Source organism: Uranotaenia lowii, chromosome 3 (genome assembly GCF_029784155.1).
Source record: "Uranotaenia lowii strain MFRU-FL chromosome 3, ASM2978415v1, whole genome shotgun sequence".
Lineage (NCBI taxonomy): Eukaryota > Metazoa > Arthropoda > Insecta > Diptera > Culicidae > Uranotaenia > Uranotaenia lowii.
In genome coordinates, this window is record NC_073693.1 from 287,456,215 (window position 1) to 287,472,717 (window position 16,503).

Consider the following 16,503-nt stretch of genomic DNA (forward strand, 5'->3'; position numbering starts at 1 on the left):
CGAGTGTGTAGCTGAACTGGACGACTCGATGGATGGATGATGATGGCATGGCATGGCATTGGTTTACAGCTTCTTCTTCTTTGCCATTCACAGGCACAGTTCATTTCGGTCTCCCGGTCGATCGTCGTTTTTGACTTTGGCAGCAGCCCTCACAGCACAGCAGCAGCTTGGACTGGACTCAGAAGCTTGACTTGGCCTAGGCTGGCCGAGGTTGGTGTTTACGTACGAGAGAATTAAGAGCCGCGCGATGAGCCAAGTGAAGTGGTGGGCAAACACACGGGTGCAAAAATCCAGAATCAGAGATTGAATGGAGAGAAATGTGTGTACCATGGTTGCCAAATTTTATATGGCGACCGTAAGGTTTTTTTCTATTTAAAAAAATATGAACGACCGTATACAGTGACACTATACAGACGATTTCATGACATGGGACATACGTTTTTCGAAATCTACAAATTAAAAAAAAATATTTTAATGAACAAATAAGTGCATTTTGAAAATAAAAATAGTCATGAAGAAAAAATTAGAAAAATAACAATTTTAAAAGGAGTTTTAGTCATTTGAAGTTCGAAAAATGTCATTTGACCCCCTCCGGTACGTTTAGTGTTTAAGCATGGAAAGGATGCACTAACAAATGTATGTGCTCATTGAATGCTGAATCAGTGTTCACCAAGGCCGTATTAAGGGGACGGGTTTGCAAAGCGGTCAATCATACCAAGTACTAGAAATCTAAAGAAGTTAAAGAAACTAGAAAATCGAGATTTTAACGTAAAATAAAACCCCCTTTGAAATAATATCTCGAATAGTTTCACTCGAATATAAGCTAAGGGGGCCCCCTAGGGTGAGTATTGCAGATTTTTTCCCACATTTTCGAAGGCTGACTAAATCAGGACCATTTTTTCCCAAACTTGGTAAAACTGATTATTTGATTTGGAAATTTTAATAGCAAAATCCGGAAAAATCTAAGCAGAATTCAGTGATTATTCTAAAAAAAAAAAAAAAGAATGAAATGAGAAATAATTTTAAAAATTTCATTCTTCCTTGACCTAGTCACTGAGTTATTTTGTAACTTGAAGGTTCTCGTAAATAAGAATCACAATTACAATAATTTCTATCGAAACACGTCAGCAACTATAAAATCGTTTACCAAGCTTCCAAATAAAAAATAAATTGGCTAGACCGAAGTTTTCTTTACTTGTTCACTTAACTTTGAAAACCCGTATATGCCCGAAAAAATCTGGAAAATCTTGAATGTCCCCACAATAAACAATACATCACGTTCTCTTATTTTTTGAATAAAGAATATATTTAAGGAGTTCCCAGCGAATTAAGCATTATATTTTGAACATGAAATATTTTCTTTGAAAAAATGTTAAAGCTTTTAAGACGACTGGAATTCTTTTTATTGGCTTTGTCGAGATTTGAACAAATTACAGTACCTAATTACCAGTTTTTGAATGAAAACTTGCAGCACAGAATAGGTAGAACAAAGCAACACATCTTCTATTTTAATGCAATTCTAATTTGCACAATTGAAAGGTATATTGGTTAAATTTAAAAGTTACCGTTATTTGTGAGAAATTTATAATTCATGTTTACCTAAATTGATTTTTAAGACTCCACAAACAATATTCTTGAATATTATCGAATTATTGAATTTAAAATATACATTATGAACTTGAAAAGAAACATTGAAAATCCAAGGGAATTAAATCTATAAAACCTGGCAATCTAGAATGCTCACTTTGTAAGCATAAGTATTATTGTTAGTTTTTTTTTATCATTATTGAAATTTGCGAATATCAATTTTAAAAAATCTTTCATTGCTTAAATTGGTCCAATCGGCCAAACTGAGAATCTTTATTGAATTTTCATTCCCATTTCTATCTTAAATTAGAATTTCAAATTGAAACTTTTTTTTTCTCTTGATTCTGATGTACTTTGATTTAATTTTTTTACTGAAGTAAATGTCCTGAATTTAGAATATCATTTTTTATTTGATAATTCTCAAATTGTTTTCATTACAAATAGAGATCCTATTTATTGACATTTTTAAGTCTTGTGTTTTTTTTAGTTTCATGGTTTTCTAAATTTTGGGAACTCAAGATCTTTGTTGAAACTTCTAATCTCATCTGATTTTATTGATGATTACTGATTATGTTTTTTTAACATCTAATCTACATTCTGAATCTATGTTTTGTCACATTTAGAATAACTATGACAAATATTTCTGTTTCCGGTATTTGATGTCAAATTTAAAATCCATACAATTATAATTACCGTAAAACGGTGTAACATTCATCACCGCGGTAACTTTGATCAACATGAAATTTTTCCACATAATCATCAAAAACTAAGTCTAAAGTTAAAATATCTCAAAAAAATTTTATACGTTTCAAAACTTTAAGTTGAGTTTCAAATTGGGAAAAACTTGGTTTGTTTTTACAAATTTCAAATGTAAGTTAAAAATTTAATTTCAAAATCTTGAAATATCTACTTCTTCGAAGGCTCGCAAACAAACACTCTTCCTCTTCCAGCTTTTTTTTTCTTGATTTTTGATGAGTAATTTCTAGGTTTTGAAGAAATTTGTCCGGATATTGCCAGGATTTTGTTCGACCATTTTGAAATCAAATGCCCGGATTTTGCCAGGTTTTTAGATAAAAAATAGCCTGGTTTGTCCGGCCCGGATACGTGCTGATAAAATTCTGGCAACCTTAATATATCAGAATTCAACGGGGTGAAAAATTACAAATTTAGTTTCTCTGAGCCACCGAAAGTGTTGTTTTCAATTTTGTAGAGTTTTATGATTAATTTTATATCATTTGAATTTGTTCCGAGCAGCCTTAGCAATTGTAAAACTAGCATTTGTAAATAATGTGAAGGTGTTTTGTATCCTTTATGATCAAGAAAACTCGTTAAAACCGTCAAAATAGAGACCGAATAATGTCTCCCCAAAGCTCAATGTTGAACAAAGACGAAATCGATTTTAATAAATTTCTGCAACCATGTTTTACGTTCATAGGAGTTCAGTGCTGGTTTTAAAAATATGAAACATGCCATATTACACCTATCAGAAACAGTTAGGCCGGAACAAATATCAATTTCTTCTTTTTTCATCCCCCCTCCCCCTTTCTAAATTTCCAAAAAAAACCCGGAGTGGGGAATAAATAAAGTTTGATGTATTTTATGGAAATTTTGAAAAATTTATCAAATATTCGAAAGATTACAAGAGCAAAAAACAGATTGTGGAAGATGGGAGTTTTTTCACCTTTTGTTTTCTAGATTTTATTGAATTTTCCGAAAAAAATTACTTGATTTATAGGTTTTGTGCAATGATATAGGAAAAAAGATTGTAGATCAGCTACCGAATGCTAAAAAAAATCACTTAGTTTCCTACAAAAACTGAAGTTAGAAGCTATATTTCTTTTATTTGTAAGCACCCGAATAAAGTTAAAAGCCGTCAAACTTCTAATAGTATCGCATTGACACTCGAGAGCGGATTAGGGTAAATAGTTATACATCTTTTTGAATCAATATCATCGTGTAAAATTGAGTGATGTATTGACACTTAATTTACAAATTAAATTCAATTGAATATGTGGTAATTAAAAAGTAAACAATCCCTTCGAATTCTCTGGTAGAAAAATCTCTTTTATAAACTTAATTCCCTTATCACATGGTCAAACGGAAAAAAATACCAGTCAAATCAACCAGAAAGAAAATGGTTTGACCAGTCATATTTATTGCTAAACTAGTTGACCCGGTAGAACTCGTTTTACATTTGAATTAATAAATCGTTATAAATGTTTAACTTCATCTACACGTCCTCGACTTTTTCGTGCTCGTGCATCAATTTTAATGAAAATCGTTTCAAAATTGTTTAGTTGTGTCACATTTTAAGTTGATTTTGTATGGGGATCTCATTCCCAAAAAAGTAAGGTTTTTGAAACTATTATGCGCCGACCGGAAAAACCCTCCGATACCGAATTTCATTTCATTTCAACGGGATGGTGTTACAAAGTAAACGCCTCCGTTTTTATAGATAAGATAGATTAAAATGTCCAATTACCTTAGTACCTTCAAAAAGTCGAAAGTTTGTCATCGTACCAAAAAGATAACAAAAATGGAATAGGAAGACTTTACCCTGCATTTTTCGTTGGACCAATATATTCGTCATTTAAAAAAAAAAAATGCTTCGCTTTCTATAAATGGATTTTAAAACATTTTAAATGAACTAAGCTTAGACATTTAATTCACTAATGTTTACTTTGGAGAAAAATCGGGTTTTTCGTTTATTTTTTTTTTTTTAGTATTTGAGTAATAAATAATTGAGATATGATTTTTACATCATTTAAAGTTATTTAATTTACACTGAACCCAAAATCACACTAAAAAACACTAGAAGATTCACTTAAAAATGTGTGAAATTTCTTTAAAATAGTTTGAACTACGCGCGGCAAAAAATGTTCACTGGTTGAGCGAACTGACAGCCAGAGATGGCAACTGTTTTTCAAAAAATCCTGGAAGATTTCGAAAAAAATATCTGGAAAATTCTGGATAGGCGAACTTTTTAAGTGGTGACCATTTTCTTTTATTTTTTGGTTGCCAGGTCGCAATTTTGCTAAGTTACAGTATGCTAGTATGTTACTTTGCACCCCCCTCCCCTTAAAAAAATAAAGGTAAGCCTCAAACCCTGGTTTGATAGGTTGAACCTGAGTCGGGATTTTATTCGTATATTCTCCCGTCTCATGAATGACCAATCATTATTCCTCGGATGCGATACTCTATCGTATAAATATTGCTGGCAGCAATTTGTGTAGCTGTGGCCAAGGTTACCACGGCATCGAGCATATCGTTTGGTCATGTGAGGTCCACCTAGCCGCCAGAGCGGATTTATTGGACCCCCTCCGGGCCCGAGGAAAACCACCCTACACCCCCGTAAGAGATATGTATTAGCTGCTATAGACCTTGATTACATGTTTGAAATCTACCTCTTCTTAAAAACTATCAACCTCCGTCTTTAACCAATCCTTTACTATTTTCCCTATATCTATTCTTGTTCTTAACAATGAATTGTAAATACAGAGAAAACCTTCGGTATGAGCCATTTCAAATAAACGAATTATAAAATGCGAAAAAATGCTAAAGGTGTCTAAAACATGATAAAAAAAATAGTGAAAAATGTTTATTCATTCAGTAGTCAAAAATTAACGAAAAATGACGCAAATGACAAATAAAATGGAACAAAACAAACCCTCTGAGGATCCCGGCAACACTGCCAGGCATGGCAACAAAGAGGAACGGGAACCGTTTTACTCTTTGTTGGGATCACCGAACCTCTTTTTTTTGCTTGCTAACCTCTTCCATTGAGCCCAACACCAACTAAAGCACCGATACCGGAGGAGGATGATGGAGAGCCACAACAGGTTCAAAATGGAACTCTTTTTTCATCCCTTGTTGTTTGTGGTTGTTTTTGTTGGTGTCTTTGGGTTGGAGTAGAGTGCGTACGTGAATGTATAACGAAAAACGGGTACACTGGCTGGTTCGGTTTGGTTGGCCAGTTGCAGCATCGGCCTGTCAGATTTTCGATTCGAACCTGCTGCTTGCTAACCATTAGCAGATTCCATACCGTAGAGTGTGTAGAGGAGTTTTGTTGCTCCCAGGCGTTATTCTCTGTTATGTTAGTCGTTCTTCTTGATAATAATGATACTCTCGCTCCTATGTTGGTTGCTTGCTTGCGGTCTGGCTCTGTTGTGTATGGACTGTATGGATTGGGTTGGTTATTTTGCTCTTCTGCTTCTGGAGTGCTCAACGACCTTATTCCTATGCTGGTGTTAGTGCCGATGATTTCTAGAACAAAAACAACAAAAATATACTACAGGCACTGGCTGTCGTAGTGCAGAAACGTCAAGGAACAGGAGGAATAATATTTATACCGTATTCGTTTTCACCACCCGAAAGTTTTGCACCATCCACGCTGAAAACGAGCATGAATCGAGTTTTGCACTCTCCTTTGAAGGTGTGCGTGAAATCGGCAGTGTCAACAAAAAACATCAAGCTGTCAAAAATTTATTACAGCTGGTATTTTGTTTTCGTTTTACTTCGAAAATTGAAATGAAATTTACTTTAGTTGATCATTGTCTTTTAAACAATATGAAAATTTTAGCATGAATTTATGTATTATGTTGAATTGTTAAGATTTCAGATTTATTTTGCTTAGTAGATTCGCCTCTGGCTCTGATGAACTGCAATATCGGCTGATTCTGGGCGGTCTATGTTTGCTGCTGCTAGACTGCAGTTACCCCAGCTTGAAGGTAACTGCAACTCGCAAATCCTTCGTTCGAGTACCTATTTCCATTTAAGATTACAAAAAAAAAAAAAATTCTTGGAACTCGGATCGCGGAAGTCGGGGAAGAAAATTTTGCTAACAGACCGAAACGAACGAAATTCAAGCTCCCAATGCGGGTGTAGTATCGAACTACCGTTTTTGAAGGGCAACGGGTGGGAATCCGGGACTTGGCGCAACCGAGCATCGTCACCCTAAGGCACAGCTCGAAGCTTGCTGGTAGCAGAGTAGCTTCGATGCAGCTGAACGCTTCTTGCTGTGAAGACCAACTTATATGACCCTCCCGAACAAGAATACTTTTCGGTTTGGGCGATTCCACCAGATCTTTGGGTTGGCCTTTTTGCACTCTGATTTGCTGCTCTTTTTCGGCATCGCCTGGAACCGACTGCAGCAAGCCTTCTGGACACATTTCTTCTAGGGAGCGTTGTTTGCTTTGGAACGTGCCATCCAGGTGAAATTCTCCGCCTCTGTTGGAAACGACACTGGTATTGAATCCGGAACAAGTTTCCGTTCTTCGGGATAAAAAGAGAAAAAAACAGCTCGAACGCAATTTTTGCGGTATAGAAATAAACCAACCAGCTGATATTTGTTTACATCGGGAAGCACGTGTTTTCAAAATTCATGATAGTATTGGTGAGAGCGCAAGCAACACCAAATATTTTCAGAGTGTTCCACCGTCCACTTTATGGTGCACTACCAGTGCACTACTTATCGTGAAAACGAGCATGAAAACGATAAAAAGTGCACTACCGGTAGTGCACCGGTGCACCACCACTTGAAAACGAATTCTCTATTAGGGAAAGACACTCCATAACATTGCGCTCTTTACCCTGGGTTGTGAATGTGTGATGATAAGATTTTTTGGTTTTTTACTGGTGTTAAAATTTCAGGAACTGGATTGGAACTGACAGAAAGTTTGCAGTTACAAAACCAAATACTGTAACCTGCTCGGAAACATTGCGTATTGCCTATCCGGAAAACTCTTTACAGAAAAGATATCATTCTTGTTCTTCAACTTGTTTTATCTATATATATAAAAATGAATGTTTGTCTGTCTGTCTGTTCCCTATAGACTCGAAAACTACTGAACCGATCATCGTCAAAATTGGCATCTAAGGGTTTTTGAGGCCGGGGATGGTTTCTGTATTAGTCAAAACTCCATCCGACTTAAGGGAGGAAGGGCTTCCATACTAAATTTGTAGTTTTTCGGAACAAATTAAAGTCATGACATCCATTTTCTCGAGATTTTTTCTTCATTTGGGCGGTTTGTTTTTCGTCTCCAAGGTCGAGGCGTCGAGCCAACGTCGCAAAAGGATAGTAACCCAGGCATAGCATACTGATCAGTGGGAATATTTTGGCGCGTATTTCTCAACCAAGCATATTTTCAATGCAAGAGGTGGCGATATGAAGCCTTGATGTGATTTTGAGATTGACATTTTGCCGACCAAATAAAACATATACATTTATTTGAGGGTTTGTTTTTCGTCTCTATGGTCAAGCAAACGTCGTCGCAAGTGGATAGTAACTAAAGCATACTGTTCATTGATCGCTGAAAAAATTTAACAATCAGGCGCCTGTTTCTCAACCAAGTACCTATGTTTCTTATGCTGGGGGGGGCGATATGCAACCTAGATGTGTTTTTTTCTTGCTTAATTGTACGTGATAATAACGTCTAGATTTGACACGGATTGGTATTTTATCAATCGAATCATAACCAATTGAAAGTTTCGCAAAAATACTTCCATATTTAGTTCGTGTTAATGTAGGTAGCATTCGACTTTTCATTCAAGGAACATTAGAACATGTTCAAACGTTCAACTTTTTCTGTTGAAAAAAAAAAAAATTGAAAATTATGTTTTCTTCTAGAAATTGTTACTTCGGCCCAAAAACACAACTGAAACGAATTTAAAAATGAAACTGGGAGCTTTTTATTTTAAATAATTCTGAACAAACCATCGTACTTTTTTATGACATACCAATTCAAGTACGTACTTAACATGAAATGTATTTTTGTGTTACATGGCTGCATAAAAGAGACTTTTGATTCGCTTCGTTTTTGAAAAGCGAGACTTTAGAACTGATATTTAACTGGACGCAAAGTTTTTATGAGAAATTTTTAGTATACCCTTAAAGTGTTAAAAACAATATTCCCTCCTGTCAACTTACTCGGTGGGGCAAGGGCAAACGTCGAACTCTTAAGAAATTCATCTTAAAAATGATTCAATATGTTGGGAAGACCAGAAGGAGTATTCTGAATGTTGAAACTGAAGCGGATATTGAAAATTCTTAAATGTCTTTGTAAATGACCTTTGTCATTCCGTTTGAACGGCATTCGTTAAAAGTGGAGTAAAACATAAATTAATACTGCAGGAATACTGCAGATATATCTGTGAAACTTGATAGAACAAAAAACAGGAATACGTATTAAATCCATTTTAAAGCCACTACTCTGACGCATCTGTAAATAAGCTTTGCATTGACACTTGCCCAAATATACGGACAAATGTAAACTTAAAAGTTTGTTTTTGTCATAATTTTTTAATATTTGACTTTCTGCAACTGATATTTTTTGGAATATTTATATTTTTTGTCGTAGTAAATTTATTAAAAAAAAAAAGAATTTTGTACTGTATTTAATACATAACTAATTTAAAATATTTTTCATTACCATGATAAGTGCTGTTTTGGAAAACTGCAAGCTATAATGTCTCATGTCCATGAGTTTGGAATATGGCAAAACATTTTTTTTAACATAATATTGGCGCGAAAAGGATAGATATTCAAACTGCTTCGCAGGCGAGAATGGTGAAAAAAGCTGTTTGAAAATGGTTATTAAAAATCCTTTTCATCGTTTTTTTTCAAATTTCTGTAGCTTATTTTTTCAACTCCAAAAAATACCCCAAATGCTCTCTAAAATCTAAATTTGAATAAATTTTTACAAATTACACTTATTATCGGAAGGTGTAGCAAAGCACAACGGGTCAGCTAGTAAATCTATAAAAAGTATTTTAACAACAGTATTGTGTCCTGAGTTGTATAAACATTGTTTCGAACCTTCATAGGCTAAAGGTCTCCCACTGCTTACAATTTTCTGTTGATTATTAAAGGAAGAGTGCTTTAGAGCTTTTTGGAGCAGCAAAATTTCTAAAGCTTCTTATTCTACTCACCGATGTTATTTTTAGCACGACTCCGAACTGCTTTATCGGCTAGCTTCTATAATGGTCCAGTTGAAGACCCTTTCTAAAGCTTGATGTTGCAAACAATCGGCACAGTACCGACAAATATTGTCAACAAAACCAGAGAGAATGCATTGAGCAAGTCGCAGAGAATCCCTGGGAGAACGAACTTTCCGTATCGTTTAGGGATAGGGAAAGGCAAAACAAACAGAAAAAAACACAGCTCATTGCACGCTACTTTACACACATCACATTCTCCGGAGCTGCAAACGATGCTCTTGGCGAGTTTCAGCAAGCACACACTCCCAACCGAATGGCAGCAGCTCGGCTCTACGGGCTCTAGGATTCGATTCTGACGTTTTCCCTAATTGCTGCCGATTAATTATTCTTCATTGATTTTTCAGCCTTCGCAATCTGACAGCTGTCTTTTTCGAGATCTATCCTCAAGAAAACATCTCCCCCGAAAGGACTCGTTCTCACTGAGGCTCCACTGATTACACTCCAAATTAGCCACTTTTCGAATCGATTATCTGTCACCCACAATCACAAACCATTATAATCCTCTTTGATTGAAGCTTTCGCAGTAAAATTTTCCTTCAGCACAACTGATGGAAATTAAACTTTCACAAAAGTCGCGTTTATTTCGAGAAAAATATCCTTAAAGACAACACAGATTCACTCCGTTCCCGGTCTACGTCGAAAAAATCCGTCCGTTCACGTTCGACGGTCGCTTCTCTTTGTGACCGAGAGCCTGGCTGCTGACAGTTTGCAAACGAATGAGTAACATACCACCTCAATGGATGGAGCAGCAGCCTACTACATCGTCATCTTTTTTCTTTAAATCGTTTGCTCTCCATTAGTAAAATGTGGGGAAACGTGTGGAGCTGTGCATTACACGGTACACACTTTGGCAACGTCGTCGTGCGGGTTTAGACGCGTGAGCCTGGACTTTTCTGGTGGGATGTTTGCTACCATTATTGGCATATAGTCTTGGTTACGGGTCCACAATTTGGAACAGATTCGGTAGGCTTCAAAACGAGAGAAGAACTTCTACCGTTCTCGGTCAGTATGCATAGCTGAGAGTATCTTGAGAAATCACTCTAAGCTCATAGCTTCGGAATCTAGAATACCCTAAGGTTCTCACCTAGGACCCTTTATGTTCTGTAAAAACATTTCTTTCACTTTTAAACTGATGCGATGAAGCCTTGTATACAGTACATGCTGCGATATGAAGAAGTGTAAATATAAAATTTTCGGCAGAAGCTATTGTTCCAACACATTCAAACCAAGTCAAAAGCACTAAGTTTACCACAATCTGGACCACAAATATCTCAAATGAGTCCGACACTCCGATTCCGATTGACATTCGCTTGTTTGAAGTCGAACCTGATTATATGCGGCTGACGATTTCAGCTATTTTTTTTATAACTGATTTAGCTAGGTGGTAAAATATTTTTGTTAAATGTATTCCTAGCAATCACAACCACCCAGTTTGCTACTCTGAATCAACTAGCAACCGTTGACGACTCCTGGCATATTCAGCACTACCCTGTAGTCTATTTTATGACGGATCTGCTTTCAGCATATTCTCTACGATCAGTCCGTTCAACGATTCAAGACATGACCTCTTCTCAAACGACTCGTTGCCTTAAGAGTAGGATTCTACGAGATCCATCGGGAGATAATAAAGTTTTGTCAACGTAGTTTCACTCGTAGAAGACTAAACTACTGGAATTTTCCTCGTCGATTTCGTTATCCTACTTTGCAGGCAACGTTTCCCCGTGATCCACTCCGCAGCACTCTTACATTTATTGTTTCGATAGTATGGTCGGATACCATATACTCGAAAGTCCTACGAAGGTGTGATAACGGATTTCGAAAACCGTGTTGAGGTACCATCTATCTATATTGTACTCGTACCTGGTTTTGACGCTACGCGGACAATCCCGGCAGCGTATAACGACGATTACGATGACTGCGATAGTTCTGTTATTACCTACTGGAAGTCTGAGCATCCCGCACTTCCCGTAGTCGGTTATCCGGTATGTCCACAAACCCATATTTATTTTACCGTTCACTAATGTATGGAGCCTTCCTACTCAAGGTTAGTGCCTTCAAGGTCGCCAACATTTTTACTAAGAACATTTTCTGTACCTGGTCCTCCAAGACTTCCTTATTGAGTACCTTATTATTGTATAGCGATGCCCCCTTACGCAGCACGAGGACTTTTAACTTCCTGGCCATGGGAGCTGCTCCCTTTACTGTTCTCCAGTTGGAGGCAATAGTGTTGCCTTACCAGGATTTGAGTTCCATATTCAAGGCACCACTCAATACTCCGCAGAAAGGTTCAGGTCCAATTTACAAGCCCTGAGATCCTAGCTAGCTGGTCTGCTTCTTCGGATACCGCAATGGCTTGAAACCCAGAATAAATATACTCTGTTCTTTATGGCCAGCTTAGTATAACAATACACTCTCATACTAGTTTGGAGTAACATGTGAACGTACAAGTGCTCGAAGAACGACATTCGACAGTCATGTCGTTCTTCGAGCACTTGTACGTTCACATAACATGTAGATACTAGTGTATCTGTATCCACTTTTCAAACAGGCTAAAGTGCATTCTAGAATTGTTTGAACTTCTGCTTGGAATACTGTTGGCCAGTTCCCCATAGATCATGAGTCTAGGCCCGAACACCCAGTTCTATTATCCATTTTTGATCCATCAGTAAAGAATTTCATCGATCCGGAAAGAACCGCAGACCCACCTAACTCCCCTACGTCCCTATCGGTAATAGTTACATTGTATGGTATGATGTCTAGAAGGGGTTCCATCTAGTTATAGTTCTTCACAATTAATGAGCTTATTTTAATTATCTTCAGGATTTTAAGGTATCCTGTAAGATCCCCCTAATAAGAAGATTTGTTTTTGGAGAGTGTCGAGGCACTACGTTCTACTTCTAGCGTAGAATCTAGAATATTTAGTAGTGCATTTAGAGCCTCGTTTGATGTGCTTCGTATGGCGCCAGTTATATCTAGGGTTGCTTTTCTTTGTAGCTTCGCTAGTTTTTTTCGGGCCGTAGCTTGCCCAGTTGTGGACCACCATACTAAGAGGCATGAGAGATTTTGGGTCTTATTATATGTGCATAGTCTAATTTTTTCCCTACTCCTTTAAGTCAGATCCATAGAGCTGTTGTAGCCTTAGCGATTACCTGCTCTATCTGTGGGTTCTATCGAAGCTTTGAGTCTAGTATAATGCCTAAATATTTCACCTGTGATTCGGAGTCTAACACTTCCCCGTCTAGTGTTAGAGGTTTTATTGCAATTTTTCGTCTAAAAGTGAATGCCTATCGCAATAGTTTTGGAAGGGTTTCTTTCAGTCCTGCACTATAATGCGTAGTGCAGATTGCATTCTGTTGACAACACGTTTTCATATTTTCCCCGAACTAGTTATACGTCGTCTGCAAAGCCAATAACTTCGAATCCCATAAATACATGTTTGTTTAGGAGGTCGTCCACGATCAATGACCACAAAAACGGTGATAGAACCCCACCTTATGAACATCCCTTAGTTGGAGTGGCACTGATCGTAAGTCCTCCAAGCTTGCATAGAAGGTTCTATCTATCACCATGCTGATGCTAGTCCAGTTAACAATTGCTATGAACGGAGTGTGGAGGCGAAGGATGCACCACGAGCTTGCGCGAATCTAGGGCGAACCCAGTATCCAGAAAGTAGCGAAGGCTGGGTGGATACGCTGGGCAGGACATGTTGCGAGAATTCCGGACGACTGTCCTGCAAAACAGGTGTTCGCTGCCAATACGGTAGGAACGAGACGAGCAGCATTGTTCATCAGGTAACTTCGTGTGACGGAAAACAATGTAAATAAAAAAAATAACATATGGATAATTTTATACCAAGTGACCACCATGATCAAGCATGAACCCTCTCCGATTTGGCCCTTAATCAGTAGGATGACTTTTTGTAATGTAAATAAGAAAAAAACCCAAAGTTTTAGGTTTATCGGACCACTTCCCTCCGAATGGCAGCCTCAACAACATCCTACTGATTTAAGGCCAAATCGGAGAGGGTCGATGCATTTTCATAGTTTATTTAGTATGGAATGACCCAAATAAAAAATATTGATTCTTTATTGAAATAAGAATTCCCAAAAATAAAATTCATAGCTCGAATTTTTTTTAAATCATTTCTACTCAAATTTGAGGCTTGCCAACTTGCCATATTTTGAAGAGTTCGGCAATACATATGTATTGGGTTCGTCAAACGGTTGTTCGTATTAATCTATATATATAAAAAGCAATTTCTGTATGTTTGTTTGTTTGTTTGTTTGTCCTCTATAGACTCAGCCGTCTTAAGAGCTAGAGGTCTGAAATTTGGCATGGATGCTCATTAGGACCAGGAAGGATGAAAAATGTTTTCAGATTTCAGGATGACCCCTTCTGAAGGGGGTCGTCCATACAAGACAAATAATGTTTTTGCGATATTGACGTTCTTTATCGTCGGATTGTGTTGAAAATTTGCACATGAGAGTTGTAAAAGACAAGTAATCGATTCCAGGTGTTCAATATTGTGTAAGGGGTCAGCCAAAGGGGTCGTCCATATTAACTGTTCGCTATTTTAGCGATATTGACGTAATTATACATCGTATTCAGATGAAAATTGGTACACGATAGTTTCGAGGGACGTGCAATCGATTTGAGGTATCAAATTTAGTGTAAGGGACCTGCAGAAGGGGTCGTCCATATTAACTTTTCAATATCTTAATAATACGGACGTTTTTATACATCGGATTGGGCTAAAAATTTGCACATAGGAGTTATTAGGGACAAACAATTGATTTCACTTATCCAAATTAAAGTTATGGGTCGGTCAAAGGGGTCGTCCATATTAACCTTTCAATATTTTTGCAATATCGTCGTTATTATACATCGGATTGGGATGAAAATTTGACTGCGGTTATTTTCTGGGACGGGCAATCGATTTCAGATGTCAAATGTTTTGCCAGGGGTCGACGAAAAGGGTCGTCCATATAAAATAATATTTAACTGTTTTTAGCAATATTGACGTTACTATGCAATGGATTGCTTTAAAAAATTTTCACACGTGAATTTTGAGGGAAGGGCAATCGATTTAAGATATCAAAGATTGTATAAGAAACCACCGAACTTTTTGGCAATAATTGCGTTGTTTTGCAAAGATAGAGTCGAAATGTATACATATATAAACGGTTTTTTGGCACGGTCGATTGATTCCTGATTTAAAATTGAGTAGTAGACGACAGAAAAAGTGATCATCCAATATTTTTGCAATTATTACTTAACAATGAATTGGGAAGTGCATCTGGAAAATGCTTAGCAATTGACTTTCATACAAACTGTTCATGACATATTCCAAGTTGAAAGCGAAACGGAGTTCGTATGGGATCAGCTAGTTTATTTATAAAACCAGAGGAAACTTAGTTCAGAATGGAATAAAATTAGAGAAGATAAGTCTGTACTATAAAAAAACCCGTACAAAAAATCTGCTTTAGTGGAGTGACTTCCTTTAAACAATTTAAAATAATAAACGATTTCTCAAGCCTTTGGCTAGGTTCAATAAAAGGTTATTTGTAAGACACAAATTTATGTCATTTTCATATCATATTTTTTGATCATTTGATGATGAATTTTTTTCCGATGATATTTTGCAGTATCAAATAACTGAACAAGTTAGCTTACCTTTTGCCTCCAGTTTTCGACGATCAAACAAGACTATTCCTTTAATATTCCTGGCATATTCTAAACCGTACCTGAACACAATTTCACAAATTCATTCATCACTGTTGTAGTTTGCGTTCAAATAAAATTTCACACAGAATCGACGACCAGAAGAGATTCGATTCGATTCGATTCGATCACCTTTTTTCAGCTTTGCTCCAAACGTGAGAGAGACAGATAGATGTGGGAGAGAGAAACATCAAACCATAATAAAACTTTACACATCCATTCACACTTTTCCGTGCGAGTTCAAGAATCAAGCAACCCGCGCTTCATGGTTTGAATTCTATGATGTCTCGTCTCACTTGCACAACCGGGACTTGCCCTAACTGAACGCTCTCTCTTCCTAGCTGGCTGGTGGCAGTTGGCGGCTCTCCTGAATAGGTTCCCTACTTGCCAGGCCACTCTGCTTAACGAGGAAGCTAGCATACACGCAAAGAGCGAGAAGGAAAATTTCTCACTACCACTTCGCCAAGTGCCATTCGTTGGATGAAATGAATGAAAAAAAAACACAAAAAAGAACCTGATTCCTGGGGCTAGACACAGGAGAAAAACGCCATTTTCGTCACTTTTTCATGCACAATTCCACCACTCATTAGCAAATTCCGAACGTATTCGAGCAACGGAAACGTTTGCGACAGTTTTTGAACCGTTCCGGAAGAAAATGTCCACTTTTTCACTGCATTTTTCGAACAGTACGAACGCACGACGAACGACGAACAACGACCGTGGCCGAGGGTTGCCAAATGATTAAGACCGAATGAATGAATGAGGAAACCAATACCTACCCATACTTCTGTCTGGCTGGCTGGTTGATTTTCGAAGCAAAGGGTAAAAATCTCTCACCAAACGCTTTCTCTCGTCGCTCTTTCGTTTGCGCATAGAACGAGTGCCAACACCAATACCAACAAAGGGTTCTTTCAAAATTTGCCATGGGCGTCGAATTTAGCGACAGTTATTCATGTTCCGAAAAATATTAAAAATAAAAGAACTTAAAACAATATTCATCACTTTTAACGTCATGTAAATTGTCGCACGCTTGTTTCAATTAAATATGTTCTACTATTCAATTAAATATGTAAGCTATGGAACTCACAGACATGATTTGAATGATCGTGAAATATTTTATCACATTTTGATTTTGTGTTTTAAGCGAAAAACCTTTTTCTCACCTCATAATTTTGTCATTGACGAAACTACACGGATAAA

At 37.1% G+C, this 16,503-nt stretch overlaps 1 protein-coding gene across 2 annotated transcripts in view; it reads right to left on the bottom strand.

Annotated features, from left to right (window-relative positions):
• LOC129756823 (putative transcription factor capicua) overlaps positions 1-16,038 on the bottom strand; it is a 230,443-nt gene extending 214,405 nt beyond the window's left edge. The window contains exon 1 of one of the 2 annotated variants that reach the window (XM_055753847.1): positions 15,256-16,038. The gene's annotated coding sequence lies outside the window, so the exon portion shown is untranslated. Of the gene's footprint in view, positions 1-9,513; positions 10,160-15,255 lie in introns of those variants that run through there. The other variant, XM_055753848.1, reaches the window with a different exon arrangement.
• Between the last annotated feature and the right edge of the window lie 465 nt (positions 16,039-16,503).